The 16,916-nt window shown below is 35.8% G+C and overlaps 1 long non-coding RNA gene across 1 annotated transcript in view; it reads right to left on the bottom strand.

Annotated features, from left to right (window-relative positions):
• Positions 1–16,916, bottom strand: part of LOC141579428 (uncharacterized) — a 299,492-nt gene that overhangs the window by 114,063 nt on the left and 168,513 nt on the right. Inside the window, exon 3 of the long non-coding RNA XR_012510745.1 lies at positions 15,028–15,110. This is a non-coding gene — a long non-coding RNA (uncharacterized LOC141579428). The remainder of the gene's footprint in view (positions 1–15,027; positions 15,111–16,916) is intronic.

Genomic DNA, 16,916 nt, shown 5'->3' with positions numbered 1-16,916 from the left:
TTTCCTGTTTCCCTGCTCTTTGATATTTATTTTATTTCCTACGTTTCCTCAATGTGACTTCTAAACATCTACTGACTTTAAAATATTTTTTAAATTATATTTTCAGTTTCCAAGAGCTGTTTATAACAATTAATGCTTCATTAAAACATCCATCTGCTTTTAATTTATGGATGGAATATCTCTCTGGGAATATTAAGGACAGATTTACATCTGCTTATTTTAGTTTCACCTCACATTCCCTGTATTATCTCTGTTTCTTCCAGGTCCTTCCCCCCACCTTGTCTGTTTTGGTTTCTCTGTTCCATGCTAGAGGTTTATGCATTGAATGTGTATTCTTATCTTAGAGTGGGGCACTATAAAAAGCTGACCAGAGGCTCTGTGATTGTGTGTTGGTTGGTGTGTGTGTTTTGGGGGAGTTGTGTTTGTTAAATGGGGACGCTCTGCTGAAGGATATTTGATCTGTATCAATCAGTGTCCTTAGGTTTCCTTCCCTCTCTTTGTCTATTTATTCTTTCCAGAGAGGAATATTCCATTCTTATATTCTGGAGCTAAAAGGAGATATTCTGGCAGTGTAATCCTGGCTGCCAGCAAACTGGGAGGTGATAAAGGAAGGGGGTTAGAAAATCTCATCTTTCCTAATATGGAATTCCCCTGAATTCCCTTGGATTCAGTATCTTACCCCATCCTCACTCTCAGCTTGCTGATTCCTGAGTGGTAACTGACACCTCCTTTCCTGAGCTTTTCTGGGGTTTGACCTATTCATTGCTATTCTCCTCCATAAGCGCTTTTATTTCCACTTTTCTTTGATCAGCAGTGTCAGCTAACTCATATCTATTCTCTCTCCATTTTCCAAAATTTTGCTGATAAGCCCTATCAACTATTGTCTTCACTTCCTTTCTCTTTGTCCTTGTATTTTGTTGTTGTTGTTGTTGTTTGTTTTTGTTTTTAACTCAAATAAATTTCTTTACTGTCATTCTAGATGGGTTTGGGTAGGGGTAGTGACAGATATGTGCATTCAATCTACAATGTTCCATCAACCCTTTATTGACCTCTGTTGTAGGTGGAAACATGTGCTGATGAGAGTATGAAGCTATTAGTGACTAAGGGAAGAAAATTAGTAGATACTTGCTGTTTACTCCAATCACGTTACTACAGGAAATTGATCAACTAAAGTTTTTAAAGTCTTAACTCTTTGGGTAGATTCTTATACTCCACTGTATTCCTCACCTTATCTCCCACAAAGAACCTTCCTGATGGAGTCAAATTACAAAGGTTTGACCACAAGTCAGTGACATATCAATATACCCCATAAAAATTAATAAATGGTCCCTGCCAAAGCAATCAATAATTTGAATAATTTTATGATTGTTATTCCTATTACACATGCTCAGATCTACACAGAATTAATTTTATTTATTTTAGGACAATAACATGGGAAAATCCAATTTTTCCTCCCACTTTATTCTTAAAAGAAAGGAATACATTGTATAAAGCTATTGGTTCTGATTCCTTGATAACACTGAATGCCAAAGAGAATGCATTGACTCCATAGAGTGAAATGAGTAGGATGAAGTGACTGATCATCTTTAAGGATCACTCCATCCATCCAAAATCTCAGCCAAATGGCTGGCACAATTCAACTCTCAGGTATAGTGTAGCCCATTCCATAAGGCATAGACACAGAGTCCAGAGGCGTGGACAGTTGTTTCTGGAACAATGTTATTAAGTTCCTGCAAACATTTAGGAAGTATATTTATTTTAATCACTGTAATCATAACAGGAATGTGTGTAGATGTTTAAAATAATACAAATGCCACCTATATGATACAAGTCACTGAGCAGTGAAAATGGTTTCCCAAATTGCAAATAGCCAGGATAACAAATATATTTCATGTTGAAAATCTGGGTCATTTTATACCAAGGAACAATCTAATGGTGACGGTTAAAAAATTAAATTTTAAATATAGGGTCTAAGGTTTAATCGGATTTCTGAAAATAGTTAATAGCACAACCTTTAAAATACGTGTGTGTGTGTGTGTGTGTGTGCACGTGTGTGTGTATAAACACATTTTGGATCAGGGTATGAGCTGCTCTGAAAAAGCATGAAACAGGAACAAATATTAGTAATCTGAGGACAATTCATAAATTGAATACTTAAATTTAAAGGCTCCTGAAATTTAGAACAATGCAGGTCGAGACTATAGGGAAGTAAGTAAGCCCTTGTGCTGGGAGTAGAGCAAGTGAGAACACAGGGGCCATGGTCCCAAGGCCATGAAGGTCATTCAGGTGCTGGACTAGGCATGTGTGCTCTCACCTGCGAAACTCTTCCTTCTTTCTCAAGGCTGTGTTCTCTCCTATACCTAACCATGGCTTGTGAACTGGTACACACCACCTGCATCCTCCCCTAACTTCTTGTATCTGCTCACCTCAGTTGTGTTTTCAATGTCTGCTTGGTTACCTGAACCAAATCATGACTGCTTGCTTTATTTTGGGGGGGTTTACCATGGATTATACTTGAAGTCCATGAAATCTTTCATGACTCAAGAGAACAGGTCTAATTTCTTCCCTGGGTGGTCTGAAGATTGCAGATTTTTTTTTTTTTTTTGTCATTGAGGATAAAAGGAGTAATTTAAATAAATATGGAATAAGTACAGAGTTGTATTCTCTGGGGAAACTTTAGCCAGATAAAATGCAATACTTTTTTTTTTAGCTATATAAATTCTTGGTTATATAGAATAAAAAATACTTTTGATTTCTTCTGGGACTCTGATTGTTGAGCTGTGAAAATTGATGGAAATAAGGTTGTTTTATAACTTTCAGTTTTCTAACAGTGACAATCAACAGAGTATTCTGCCTCTATCTTCCTGACATTTCCCAGGATTGGCCTCCTGTCTTGTTTTCAGTGACACTTCACGTTCTTAAGCCCATCTCCCTCTCCTCCCTGCCTCTTTCAGGATCTTTCTCTCCAGATCTGGCCACGCCCATGGTTCCCATCCCTGTTCTTTCTCTCTAGTTTGTTACCCTTTGCTCTCTTTATCTCCTCTTTCAGCTTCTACCATCGCCCCACTAGTGATGGCTCAAATTTGTTTCTGGCTGCTTCAAAAGTTCAAGGCACTTATTTCCACTGCCTGCTGAATATCCTTATGTCTATATCCACCTCTATTTAAAATTCAGCATTTTCTTACTAATTCAACACTGTTGCTAAATCAGTCACTATCGTTCTCAGTCATCTTTGACCACACTCTCTCCTTCAGCCCTTCTATCCCTGTAGTTTCTACTAGTTTTCATCTCCACAGTAATTCCTGTATGTTTCCTAATTATTAAAATCATCACTGTCTTCCTGTACTATTTGGTTACCACAGGCCAGATCCTATGGGAAAGACTGGACAAATGCTTCCTTCTTTACCATTATTTATCCCCTTTGCTGCCTTTTTCCTGGTTTATTCTAGGACAATTCTAATGGACCTTCCTGCTACCATTCTTTGCTCCTCTAATTTACACTATATATAGCTGCTAGACTATTTGTCTCTTTTCATTGAAGTACTGTTGATTTACAATGTTGTGTTAGTTTCTGGTTTATAGCAAAGTGATTCAGTTATACATATACATATACGTATGTATTCTTTTTCATACCCTTTTCCATTCTAGTTTATTACAGGATGCTGAAAGTAGTTCCCTGTGCTATACAGTAGGACCTTGTTTATTTTATATGTAGTAGTTTATATCTGCTGATCCCAAACTCCTAATTTATCCCTCCTCCGTCCCTTTTCCCCTTTGGTAACCATACGTTTCTTTTCTGTGTCTGTGAGTCTGTTTCTGTTTTGCACATAATTACATTTGTATAATATTTTAGATTCTACATATAAGTGATATCATATGATATTTGTCTTTCTCTTTCTGACTTACTTCACTTAGTATTATAATCTCTGGGTACATCCACATTGCTGCAAATAGCATTATTTCATTTTTTATGGCTATAGATTACTCCTCTTAATGCACAAGCCTGACCAATTGCTATTATCCAATTATATCCAAAGCAGGCAAGGCTTTAACCAAATGTGACCTTACCTTTCATCTAAAATTCCAAAGTACTTTTAAAAAACATTTCTAAAGGCAATTTAAAAAATTTTCCTGCAATGTTTTTTTGATATAGATGATGACATATAGAATGGGTGGATCGTATCTTACAATCAGAACCTGCAGACTGCAAAACCAGTTAACTCCCCTTCTAGATTTAAACCTTAACAAGGCTTATTTCTTTCTGAGTATACCATGAATATCATTTATACTTGGTAAGAATGCAATCTGTTAATTACTGAATGGACTTCAGCATTTTAACAGTCTAGGTTATTAATTTTATTTTATTAATTTTTATTCAGATGGTGTTACTGTCCTAGTTATTGCAACAAAAACAACAGGAATATGTGATTAAATGAAACAAAATACATAATTGAGTTTTTGGTAGTAAAACTTGTTCTGCTAGCAGATTTTTTTTCCTTACAGAAGTATTGCAAGTGATGCCTATTGTAAAAAGTCTAACACCATAGAAGTGTGGAAAGTAGTATGTGAAAGTTTCCTTTCTCCAATCTTACTGCCTACTGTTAATAATTGGCCTTATATCTGTTAAGTGTTTTTCTTTGCATATAGAAGCATTTGAAATAAGTGAGCGTTTATATTCTTTCTGTTACAGAACTGGGAACACCCTGGTAAAAATATTGTCTGCGCTCCACCCTGATCTCCTTGGAGCCTGGTTACCAGCTCTGGCCATCCGCTTGCCTTAGGCTGCCCTTGGGCTCCTGGAGGAGCTTTGTGGCACACAGAGGACTGGAAGTGCTTGGGAGGTGACCCACTAGATGAGGCTGCAGCCAGTGACTGAGTGGTAAATGAGTAATCTGCCTCCAGAGCCCCTTCTGGGACCAGACTAAGGCTGAGACCTCGCCTAAAGTCATGCCCTGCTTGACTGCCTCTCCAGGTCCTGCTTGCTCTGCTCCCTGTCTCTGCTGGAGCCCTTCCCTAACATGTCACTTGCATGTAAATCCTCGTCTCAGGGACTGTTGCTGAGAACCCCACCTAGGACAGATACGTCACACCAACCTTTCTCCTTTGTCAGTCATAAGAATTAAACACTTATTCTTTCCGCAATCTTTCCTAGGCTAAATATCTTCTGTTATTTTATGTACTCACTTTCAAATACGAGAAAATGCTACTGACCTAGCATGGCTTTCTTTTGTTTTTAGAAAAGCAGTGATAAAATTGCAAATGCGCAAGAGCAGCAACAGCATTCTCTCTCACATGATAATGAAACACCCACTGAGCCAGCAAAGGGGTAACATCCATTGAGCCAACAAGGGGGTAAGGAACTGAACAAAAAAAGAACAGAATGAAACTGACATTTGTAGCGGAGAATCTGTGACTCTGTCTCAACGTGCTTCTCTAAGCAAATGACCTCAGCCCTTATGTGGGGTCAACGAAATATCACAATCAAAAGTGAGGTTAAAGACTTCTTAAGCTCCTTAACACTTAAAGAGATTTTAAATTATAATTAGGACAACATCAACTATAATGTATAGCTTTGCAACTGTTTTGTTCTCTGACTTTTACTAAAGAAACAATAAGCAAATGAAACCACTTCTAGTTGTCAAGGTCCTTCAACTGCTTGCAATCCAGGAGGAGGCAAGTTTATAAAATAAGGCAGCTAAAAAAACAACACATGATATTCTGTAACCAGATTCACAAATGCTGTAGACATTTAGAGAAGTACATACTATTCTGTAGAGACTTTATCAGGGAAGGTTTCACTGAAAAGCTGTCATAGCACTTAGGTAACGGAAGGTCAAGGATTCCAGGCAGGAGTTCATGGGTAAGTGCTAAGCCTAGAATAAGCACACTTGGTATGCTTTGAAGAGAGAAGGAAGCAGTCAGGGGAACTCTTTGATCAAAACAAAAGATACAGATTCAGAAATTATGTTCTAATGGGGTTTTATACAGTTGGACAGGCAAGGTGAGGTCAGGTAACAGAAGATCCCAAATCCTGGGCTGAGGAGTTTGAACTTGATTAGAAAAGACACAATGAAAGAATGTAGATTTTTAAGCAAGTAAATGGCATGATATTAGAGGTTTTATAAAGATTAACTTAGCTCTGGTATATCAGAGAGTTTATTTTAGGGTTTAGTATATCAGAAAGTTCACTACTGAAAATTTGTTGGAAACTGCAGTTCTATATTACGATAAAGAGCTGGATTTGAAGAAATGACAAGGTGGGGATAAACACTAGAGACCAGAAGAGATACCAGAACTTGGTAATTGATTACTAGGGTTGGGATAGAGTAAAGACTAGAAGATGAGTCTAAGGTTTAATCTTTTGAGTAATCTGGGGAAATGTGGTGGGGGAGACAGGAGCTGCACATAAAGAGAGCTTACTCAGGTGGGAGTGTGCCTTGATCTGATTTTTAGACACTTGGGATTAAAGCAGAATGTTTCAGCAGAAATGTCCTGTTGCATTCTATTTTCTAGAAATAAATATGGAACTAAAGCTTGGCTGAAAAATTAAGTGTTGGAGATAGAGTATTTGTGCTCATTATGATAGAGATGAGAATTTAAGCACTGGATAAGAAGTGGATACACTCCTAAGAATGGGGATACACAGAGAAAATAGCTGAAGATGGAAAAGTGAGCCCTTATAAACAGCCCACTTGAGTTTTATGCTTAGAGATACCATTATATCTAGATGGTCATTGGAGGTTACATGCTAATTTAGCAGAAGACATAGCCTATTTTGTTAGCCTAATACTACATTCAGCCAGGAAATACAACCTCCTTCCCCACAGTTCCCTCGTTCTGCTTTGGCTCTTCAGAATTCCCTTACTGCTCTTCTGGGGAACATGGAATGAACAGGAAAGGCAGAGGGGAAGGGCAGGGGACATCTGTATTTCCTCCTTCTCCCCACCTCATCTTTATACTCTGTTCTCTACACGATTGGGTCTGGACTGAATTCTCATTGTGGTCATATGTCAAGAACTGAGGTTTCTCTGTTTTGGGGTATCATGTGACTTCAGTGGACAAACTTGCCACCTTTCATTTTTTGCTTTTCGGTTTTTTAATCTGATGACTGAAGATACCACCTCTGCTCCTGCTTCACAGGGATCTAGAGACGACTAATGAGAAAAAGTTGGGGAGGGCCCAGGGGATGCATATCAATGGATATTTCACAGTACACTTAGGCAGCTTATTGTCTTTAGTTCCAGTAAAAACAGCCTATTGGGAATAAGTTCAAAGTCTATAGAATCTGGTGTTAATCCAACATGACTCTTGATGTTGCAAAGGAATATGCTTTGGAAAGCCTCTCTAGAACTCTGATGTTTTATGAATATGGTGATGATAATAAAACTAATAATCAGAAATAATAATTCTATCTCAATGATGACACAATTGTTCCCATGCAATTCTTCTAAATTTTAGTTGGAATATGCTGCTTCTTTGAATTGGGTAGAGGCAATAGTCTGATAAGACAATACATATCCAGTCTTCATTTCGTACTTTCATGGTTACAACCACTGTGTCTTTGGCTTTCTTCTTGTCTTATTCCAAACCAGACTGATTTTCAAGAGGGACATTTCCCAGGTAGCTCTTGGACCCAGAGAGAAACTGGCAACTGAAGACTTCTGTTGCAGCTTCCATTATAATTTCAGCACAACCCTCTGAGAAAGGTTTTACCATATGGGAGAATACAGTGACCCACACAGAAATTTCAAAAAATTAGACCACTCCGATACAACAAAGCCTTTTCAATCCTGTAATCAGTGGCTATTTAAAAAGAACAAGTCCACAATTTAGATTGTCACTCAAGGACTAAAATACCAAGGAGGTGATTTTAGATCTGTAATGTCTCCCCATAAATTATACAATAACAACTTTAAAAAATCTGATGCAGAATGTATTTTTTACTTCTCTGGGACAAGAACATAGTGAATCAGGAATTACAGATGTTAATAAGGTATGGAAAAAAACTCAGCATAGAGATTAATGTCTAAGGTTTGCCCCTTTCATTAACAAGATTTGTGCAGTTTAACTAAATGTGCTTGGCACACAGTAGGTGCCTAGTAAAAAGACAGTAGTCCTTTGCTTGGATGTGTGAGAGTTCATATCATATTGCTGTGTGATTTATTTTCTTATTAACTCCCTATTTTAGAAGCTCAGATAGGGAAACCAACCAAGGATAAAAGAGCTAGATAAAAAGTCAATGTTTGTTTTGTATGAATAGCTGTAACATCACACAGCAAATATATTTTTAGTGATTTTTGGTGAGTTGATCTTTAAAAAAGATAATGGAAAAATATGAACTGCTAAAAAGTCTCACCATATGTGGCTATTTAGTTTTCAAGCTGGGTTCTGAGTTATCTAAGTTATCAAAGGAAACATTCTGACATCCAGGATTTTTCAAAAGCCACACAAATTCCTGGTCAATTTATAGGCAGATACCTACCTGCACTGAGCATATTCAATAGAAAGTTTTCTTCCTCCTAGCTCCTTTTCCCTCCCTCTCATCCTCTCAAATTGATTACAGTTTATGTTCAGGGAAGAATATTTCTCTCTGCAACCTTTCCTTTCTGTTACTATTTAGGTCATACATAGCAAGGCATCCAGATGCTTTGTTACTAATTAAGTCACTGATCTTTAACCTCTTTGGGCCTGAATTGACTCATTGGTATTAGATCAGTGGCTCTCAAATGCTGGTCCCTGGATTTAGATTTCATTAGAATCACCTGGGATATACGTCCAAAATACACAGTACTGAACCTAGCCTCAGTTTTCTAACTCTGGGGGTGGGGTCAGGAGTCAGCAGTTAACAAGCTCCACAGGTGATTCTATGTGCAGCTGGCTGTAGGACCAGTAGAGTCTTTCTCTGTCTTTCCTGCTTACAGATTCTAAGTCCATCCAATTTTTGATTTTCTACCTACGCTTTTAAGCAGCATGGGTGTGTTTATTCTCCCAGCCTCTGAAAGAGGATGAGAGGCCTGGGAGACCTCTCCTTGGTGTTGTTCAGGACAATCTGGGCCACAAAAGACAATTTTGTGAATCAAGCTGGCATTGACTTTTCTCTTTGGGTGGCCTCCAACTTTTTCATATATCAATTTTTCCTCAGTTGTTAAGAGAGATGAATTAACTTTAAAGAATTATGGCTTGAGGTTTTCCTGAATACGTAAGTACTGACAGTACATGGAAGTCCTCACACTGACTGCACCAGTTCTATTAGTGATGTAGGAACTTTACTTGATTTAGCCCTTGTTCCACTTATACATATATGTGAAAAAGTTGCTTTTCAATCACCTTTGGTTGGAAATAATAGTGTTTATTTGGGCAACAGATTCTGCCTTCTTATGAACTTTTGATAGGCTATGATACTAATTTTTTTAACTTCTCAATTAGAAAGAAACACAGATGTATTGCAGAATATTCAGAAAGTATAGAAAATCATAAAGGGAAAGATTGAAATTACCCATAATCCTACTACTCAGAAACACACTCAAGACTTTGATGCAATCTTTTCCAGTTATATATGCACACAGATGTGTGCAAAAAATAAATATTTAGAACTTTAACCCTTTTATCTCTGCTTAATATTTTATACTGAACATTGTCTCTTATGATCAAATGTTCTTTAAAAACAAGCAGAATTTAATGGCTATATACACTATTTCTACAATGTGATTAGACAATAAATTATGCAATCACATCATTTTTTATGTGTAGATTCTTTCTAACTTATTGTTCTTATGATCATTCTAGAATAAGCATTTTTAGCAATACTTATTTGAATTTCTTACTATTTCCTTAACATTTTCTCCTAGACAAGAATTACTAAAATAGTTTGAATGGTTTTAAAACTCTGGAATGCTTACACATCACCAGCAGAACTTGTTAAAATGTTAAAACTTGTTAACCCCCTTTAAAGGTTCTTGATATATAATACAAACTACTTTTCAGAAAAACTTAAAAATCAACACCAGGACTATATATCCTTATAAATGGAGTTCTTGTCATTAAAAATTTTCACTAATTGAAATCCTTGTTGTTCTGCTTTACTTTTCTTTTCTTTAAATATTAGAGAATGTGAATGTTTTCCACTGGGTTTTTGAGCCAGTTATTTTTCTTGTACTATAAATGTCCTATGTTCTTTTCCCTTCTTTTTTTTCATTAGAGGGTTAATGCTTTTCTTAGATAATTTCTCTGCTTAATTATATTGACTTTCCATGACTTACTGCTAGTAAATGTTTTCTGGTTGGCTGGTAGATTTTTGATCTATTTGTGATGATGATGCAATTTCTAATGGTGTTAGCAATGATGAGTACCATACTGTAAATGAAGACTTCTCCCTGGTAAACATCTAGGTGGAAAGTCGAGATAGTGCAGATCTTTGGTACATTTAAGAAATGTCTGTGTGATGCATGTGGCCTGGACTTTTACACACATGGGTGTTACAGAGCTAGAAGAGCGTTCAAGGACTGTTTTATCTCTTCCTCCCCATTTGGTGAGGAGATCAAGCTGAAGTAAGGCCATGACATATCTTTACCTGTAAAGCATTATTTTATGTTTTACTTTCCAGAGGAAGAAAACAGAGACATTATGTCCTTCCTCTGATTGCGGATTGCATAAAACTTCTGATTCTTGGGTCCCCTCACAGGCCTATTGAATCAGAATCTCTGGAGACAGAGCTTGAAATCTGCATTTTAACAAGTTCTGCTGGTGATGTGTAAGCATTCCAGAGTTTTAAAACCACTGGTGTTAGGGAGTTCAGATGATCAGTGGTGAACTTCCTGTCACGCTAACATCTTCTTCACTTTTCTCCCTCTCAGTGCTCAGGTACTCAATTTGCATTATATTAGATTGTGCTTGTTATACGTTGGTTTATAAAAGTTTTTAAGTATGTACCAGGAATCTGAAGCTAGATTTAAACTCATACAAGGAGACATAACTCTTTTTTTTTCTTTTTAGACCACTTTGCATTATGCTGCAAAAGTTATTGACTCATAGGGATTCAAAGTGCCAAGACAATGGAGATGTCCTAATATTTTAAAAATACAAGCCTATTCTTTATATTAGGAAATGGAGGCAGAGAGTTTTAAATGTCTTTCAAAGTTTGTCAGGTTTCATGGTTTTTGATTTACTGTTTTTTGATTTTAGCTTGTAAAAGACGACTCTTGACAGATATTACCCCAGTGATAATTTTAAAAGTGTTTTTAACAAGATGTTTTAGAGGCATCCTTTTTGTCTCAGAGACATGAGATAATACATGAGAATCCTGATTCTGTTTAGTCCAGCAAGAATATATTGAGAACAGTGCTTGATCACAGAAAGTCACAAAAACATTTTGCCTTATTCTCTAGCATGCCCAGCTTTGCTCCAGGAACTGCGGCTCCACTGCTGTGGGATGGAGCACAGCCCTGTCCTCGAAGGACCTGTACTTAATTTTTGATATTTTATTGTATTAACTTCATATAATTTTATTCTCTATAATTATATGTAACAATCTATATTTTGAAAGCACCTGCAATGCTCTTGTTTGCTCTAATAATACTATTACTGATATACATTTGTATATAACTTTATGGTCTTTTCAAAGCATATTTACACACAGTCTTAGAAGAGCTGTAAGAACTTAGCACAATATTGATAGGTGATTTTTGTTGAGTGTATACTTTTATTGAGTACTCCGTACTCCATGCCTGACTCCAAGTTTCCTCTATGGATTCCATCACTGGATTGTCCCAATAATGTTACGAGGTACACTGCATTATCTCCAATTTCTCAGGCATGAAAATAGAGCTGGACAAAGTTAAATAATTTATGTGACAGGACAAGTTTTTAGAAACCAGGCATTTCATCTCAAGAGCTCACAGTCTTAACCATTAAGTACACTGATGATCCAGTGCGTAGATAACTGTAAAATAAGTAGACAGGTAAGGACATTCTTGTCAAACTATTTATTGCTCAGATAGAAGGGAGCACATGATTGAACTTGCTTGCAATGCTTAGTAGAATATTTTCTGTGGGTATTTGAATATAAGCCCTGGATGGTGGTCAGTGACCAGGACCTCTTTTGAAATCTCCAGAACCAGAAAATATATTTTTATTTACTTGCATTTTTTTAACTCCAAAGCATCAAACAGCATAGCTACCAAATAAAGCAAAAACTATAAAGCAAAAAAGTGGGAGATTTCAACACACATATTCAAAATTAAATCAAGTAAAGAAAACAAAAGTAATGATGTAGAAGAAGTGAGTAATATAATTAACGAGATCTATTAATAGCCCAATATAGAATCTTACATCCTTTAAATAGATTGTATAATTTTTCAAGTGTCCCAGGAATGCTTACAAGAATTAATTATATGCCTGGCCAAAAAGTAAGCTTAAAATCCAAAGCGTTGATTTTACAATTCATGTTCCCTGATAGCTATACAATAAATTAGGACATTAAGAAACATTCCTCAATAACTTTTGGATCAAAGTTAAAAATAAAAACAGAAATTACAGACTATCCCCAAGGCAGCAAAAATGAGAAAACATCAACTCAAAATTTATGGAACACAGAAAAAGTTATACACAGAGAAATTTATAGATTTAAGCGGCACGGTTACTAAAGGATGATTAAAAATTAAAGTACCTTTGTAGTTATTCTAGGAGATTAAAATATATACAAAATAAACCAGAACATATTAATAAACATAAAATCAAAAAATTATAAAATAGAAAATAAACAAAAAAGCTTAAAGGTTAAACAAACATGGAACTCAGCTAATTAAAAATATTAATAAAACAGCTAGATAGCACATAAACCTGATTGAAAAAGAGAAGGTACAAAATGTAAAAAATCTGAAAGGAGGAAGGAGTCATAACCACAGATGTGGAAGAAATTAAAAGGCCTAAGAAAGTATGTGGTAACCCATTTGACAACTCAGAAGAAACTTATGTTATAACAAATGCAAATCACTAAAATTGATCTAAAAAGAGGACAACTTTAGCATTCTAAATGCTTCAGAAAATACTGGAAAGATGAATAAAAAGAAGCCACTAAAGAAGTTAATAGGACTAGATGCCTTTGTGGTTAAGTTTAATCAAATTCTTAGAAATTATCCATCCAAGTATTTAAACTATTCTAGATCATAGGAAAAGATGTAAATGTTCCCACAGTTCATAAAAGAAACTTAATTTTAACACTTACTAATGACAATACAGATAAAACACTGCAAGCCAACCTGTATAAATACAGCAGCAAAAAAAAAAAAAAAAAAAAACTCAAATGAAAATATGATCAAACTGAACCCAGTATTTCATCTAGACACACAAACTACAATATACTGAGCAGAATTAATTCCAAGAATGCAAGAATGGTTCCAAATCATGAAAATTATTATTGTGATTTTATATGGTGCAGGAGAAAAATCATGCGATTTTATCAATAAAGGTAAAATGCTTAGAAGGCATTTGTTATTATTTGTCAGACATTTCCAATAAAAACTCTAAATAAAATAAGAAGTCACTTATAATTAAAACCTCTAAAAAGTCAACAGTAAGATTAAAATCATTCCTGTGCTAACCATTCCATAACATAAAACAACACAGCAATATTTACCCTCAACAAGAAAATGAAATAATTGGTTATAAATTTGGAAAAAAGATAAAATTATATCTTTTTGGAGATATGATTATGTACTTAGATAATCTAAGAAATTCCAGTAATACCAAATAGAAGTATGAGGAAAATGTGGTAAATTTATTGTTATATCATATTTCAAAAAATCTAAGATGCCATGGATTTTAAGATAGCCCTTTACTTTATGTACTCCCATGAAGGAAAAGAGTTGCCAGTTATAATTAAGATGTCATCATTATAGGATATATCTCATTTTCAGAGATGTGAAAATGTATGTTTCAGAATTGATGATAAGACAGATATGAAAAAAGCAATTGATTTTCCATGTACCAGAATTTCATTCATCTCAAAATGAGAATTAGAACACATATTACCATCACTGTCGTGACAAAAATCTATGAAAAACTTCGGAATAAATTCACCAACAAAGAAGACACAGGACCTATATAGTAAAAACAACAACAACAAACACCCATGAATTTTTCTGTAAAGACAAAACTCTCCGCACAAGTGGATCAATATACTATATCTTTAGATCAGAAGAGTTAAAAGGCTAAAAACATCCATGCTCTCAAAATTAGTATATAAATTCAGTACAATGCCAATTAAAAACTAGAGGGTATTCTGGGGGGAGGATTTGATAAGATGATTTAAAAATTCATATCAAAGAATAAATAGAGTAGTCAATAAAATTAAGAAAACAAGAACAGTGAGGGGTGATTAAGCATAACAGATGATAAAACATTCTCTAAGCTGCCACAACCTAAGTAAAGAGGTACTAGCACAGAAATTACAAATTGATCAGGCAGGGGCAGGAAAAAAGATACTGCATTTTAATTCAGTGGGAAAAGAATAGTTTAGTTCATAAATGGTGCTGGTAAAACTGGCTCTCCACCTGACAGAAAGTAAAATTTGACCCTCATTTTTCACCATATAAATTCCAGGTAAACTAAATCACAACATGTAAAAACATAGAATAAGAAAATGAATGAGGTGATATATGAAAATCAGTGTTTAAAAAATATTTGCAACACAGATAAAGTACTATTATTCAAAACATGAAATGATAGCTTGTATACTGATAACCGTAAGATAAAAACACACCAAAGAAAAATGGACAAAGGATATGAATGGGTAATTTATAGAGGGACAAGTCCAGATGGGCAATAAGCAAAAATTTTTGTTTTACTAGTCAGAGAAATGCAAGTTAAAGTGAAAAAATAACATTATACACATCAGTTTGAAAATTTTTAAAGGAAGATTACATGTACTATAGGTGGGAATTTGGGGAAAGGATATTCTTATGCACGACTGGTAGAGGCACCTTTCAGAAACCAATCTGGAAATACTTCTAAAATAAAAAATATACATACGGTTTGGAAGAGAGGGTTCACTCCTGTGATCCTGTGCCATGGGAATGAAAGGGCTAGTCGTGCAGATGCTTACGGCAGCTCTGCTGTGGAGGCCCAATACAGAAAAACAGAGTGATTCACCGTTAGTGGAGGAATGAGAAGATAAACTGTGGTATATTCAAAACATGGAGTATTATACATCTACCAAAAGAGTAAGTTGGACTTATATCACCTACCTCAAAAGGACATTATGCACTGGTAATTGAGGAAAGCATATAAAATAATGCCATTTGGTAAAACAGAGATTCCCCTCTCCCCTGTATGGGTACAAGATATGAGAATGGAGAAATATGAAACTAGATGTTTAACATTTGCTATCCAGGTTTGGAGATGGAGAGAGGGAGAAGGAGAGTCAGGGAAGAGGAGAAAGAAGATGCAATAGAGTATAAAGAATCAACTGTGAGTAAGAACATGAGAAAAAAGAGAGAGGATATCGTTATCTTGGCACAAATAGGGCTGGAATAAGTTACAGGGAGACACATAGAAGACAATTTTGAAAACTATTAGAATCTTCATTTAGCAATGCTAGTTAAGAGTTAAATCTGTTTGAAGATGGAATTAGGGACTGATTTCAGAGCCCACAACTTATGATCTTTACTTTTAGTTATATGTGTACCTTTGAGTGGATGTTAAATGCTTGTGAGGTCACAAAGATTTAATTTTAAAATGTGATGATTCCTTAGTTTACCTATAAACTCAAAATCTGTCTTCCTCTGGCAAAATTAAATACACAAAAGAACATTTTTCTCTTATCATTTTCATATTTAGAGCATGGTGTGTATCATTTTATTTTGTAAACTTCCTGGTGCTCTCCCGAAATGGGAGTGAAAATCATTTGTTACTGGTTTTCCCTACGTGCCTTGCACATAGAAGGAATTCAGTAAATAATTTGTTGAACAGGATTAAATTTCACTTTTTTTTGAGTGCTTTCCAGCTGAGATAAATCACCACTGGCTAATAAATAAGAATTCATAATCCCAGTGTACTTAGCATTCCTTCCTTCTTCTTTGTCATGTAGGAGACAGACTTTTTGCTTTATTTAAGTGCCAACGATTTGAAAATGCAGAACGTCAGTCACAGTGAATAATACCAATTTCACCTTTACTCAAGTGTGTATCTGGCCAGTAACAAGTGATTAAACCTATCACTGTATTACCTTGCTAACTGGAGGTGCTTACCACGTTCTCCTGGTTTCTAAGGCAACTGATTAAAGAATTTAAGAACTGAGCCCTCATTTAGGCTGATGCCCTTGGAAAGGTAGAATTTCTTTTCCAGGAGGCCGTACTGGGAGACAAGGCTTATTTGTTTTAATGTTTTCCATTTCTCTGAATTTCACAACACAAGGTGCTCAGATACCTTTTGGTAGAACTTACTGGAAAATGTTACCAATATAAATATGTAGAGCTCAGTTTTGCCAATCCAAAAAAACACTTGGTGGGATTACTGGTAAATAGGAGGCAACTCAATGAAGACTCTGTTTTCTTTTTAGCTTCACTTTTTATTTACTTCTTTTGCAGCACAAGCTGTAAACGGTGATACTGATGATCTTGGGCCAACATCTCAGTGAAGGGCTCTCCCTTACAAAACCCATGGCTTTAGATTGGTCCAACACAGACAGGCATTTCATGCAGTTATGCTGTTCAGCCTGGATACCCTCTGTGATAAACTGCCATTGAGATGAATTCAGTGGTTCTCTGGAATGAGTTCTTCTGGGCTACAAATGATCTCCAGGGAGAGTCAGGGCTTGCTTCCAGTGGGAGGTTAAGAGGACTTTCCCCCCTTTCAATTAGAAGGCATAGCTAGTCTGAGATCTAACCAGCAAATCGTTCACGTACTTCTACAGTACTCCC

This window comes from Camelus bactrianus, chromosome 12, assembly GCF_048773025.1.
Source record: "Camelus bactrianus isolate YW-2024 breed Bactrian camel chromosome 12, ASM4877302v1, whole genome shotgun sequence".
NCBI lineage: Eukaryota > Metazoa > Chordata > Mammalia > Artiodactyla > Camelidae > Camelus > Camelus bactrianus.
Note: the sequence above shows the minus strand (reverse complement) of the source record. Positions and strands in the feature narration are given on the sequence as shown.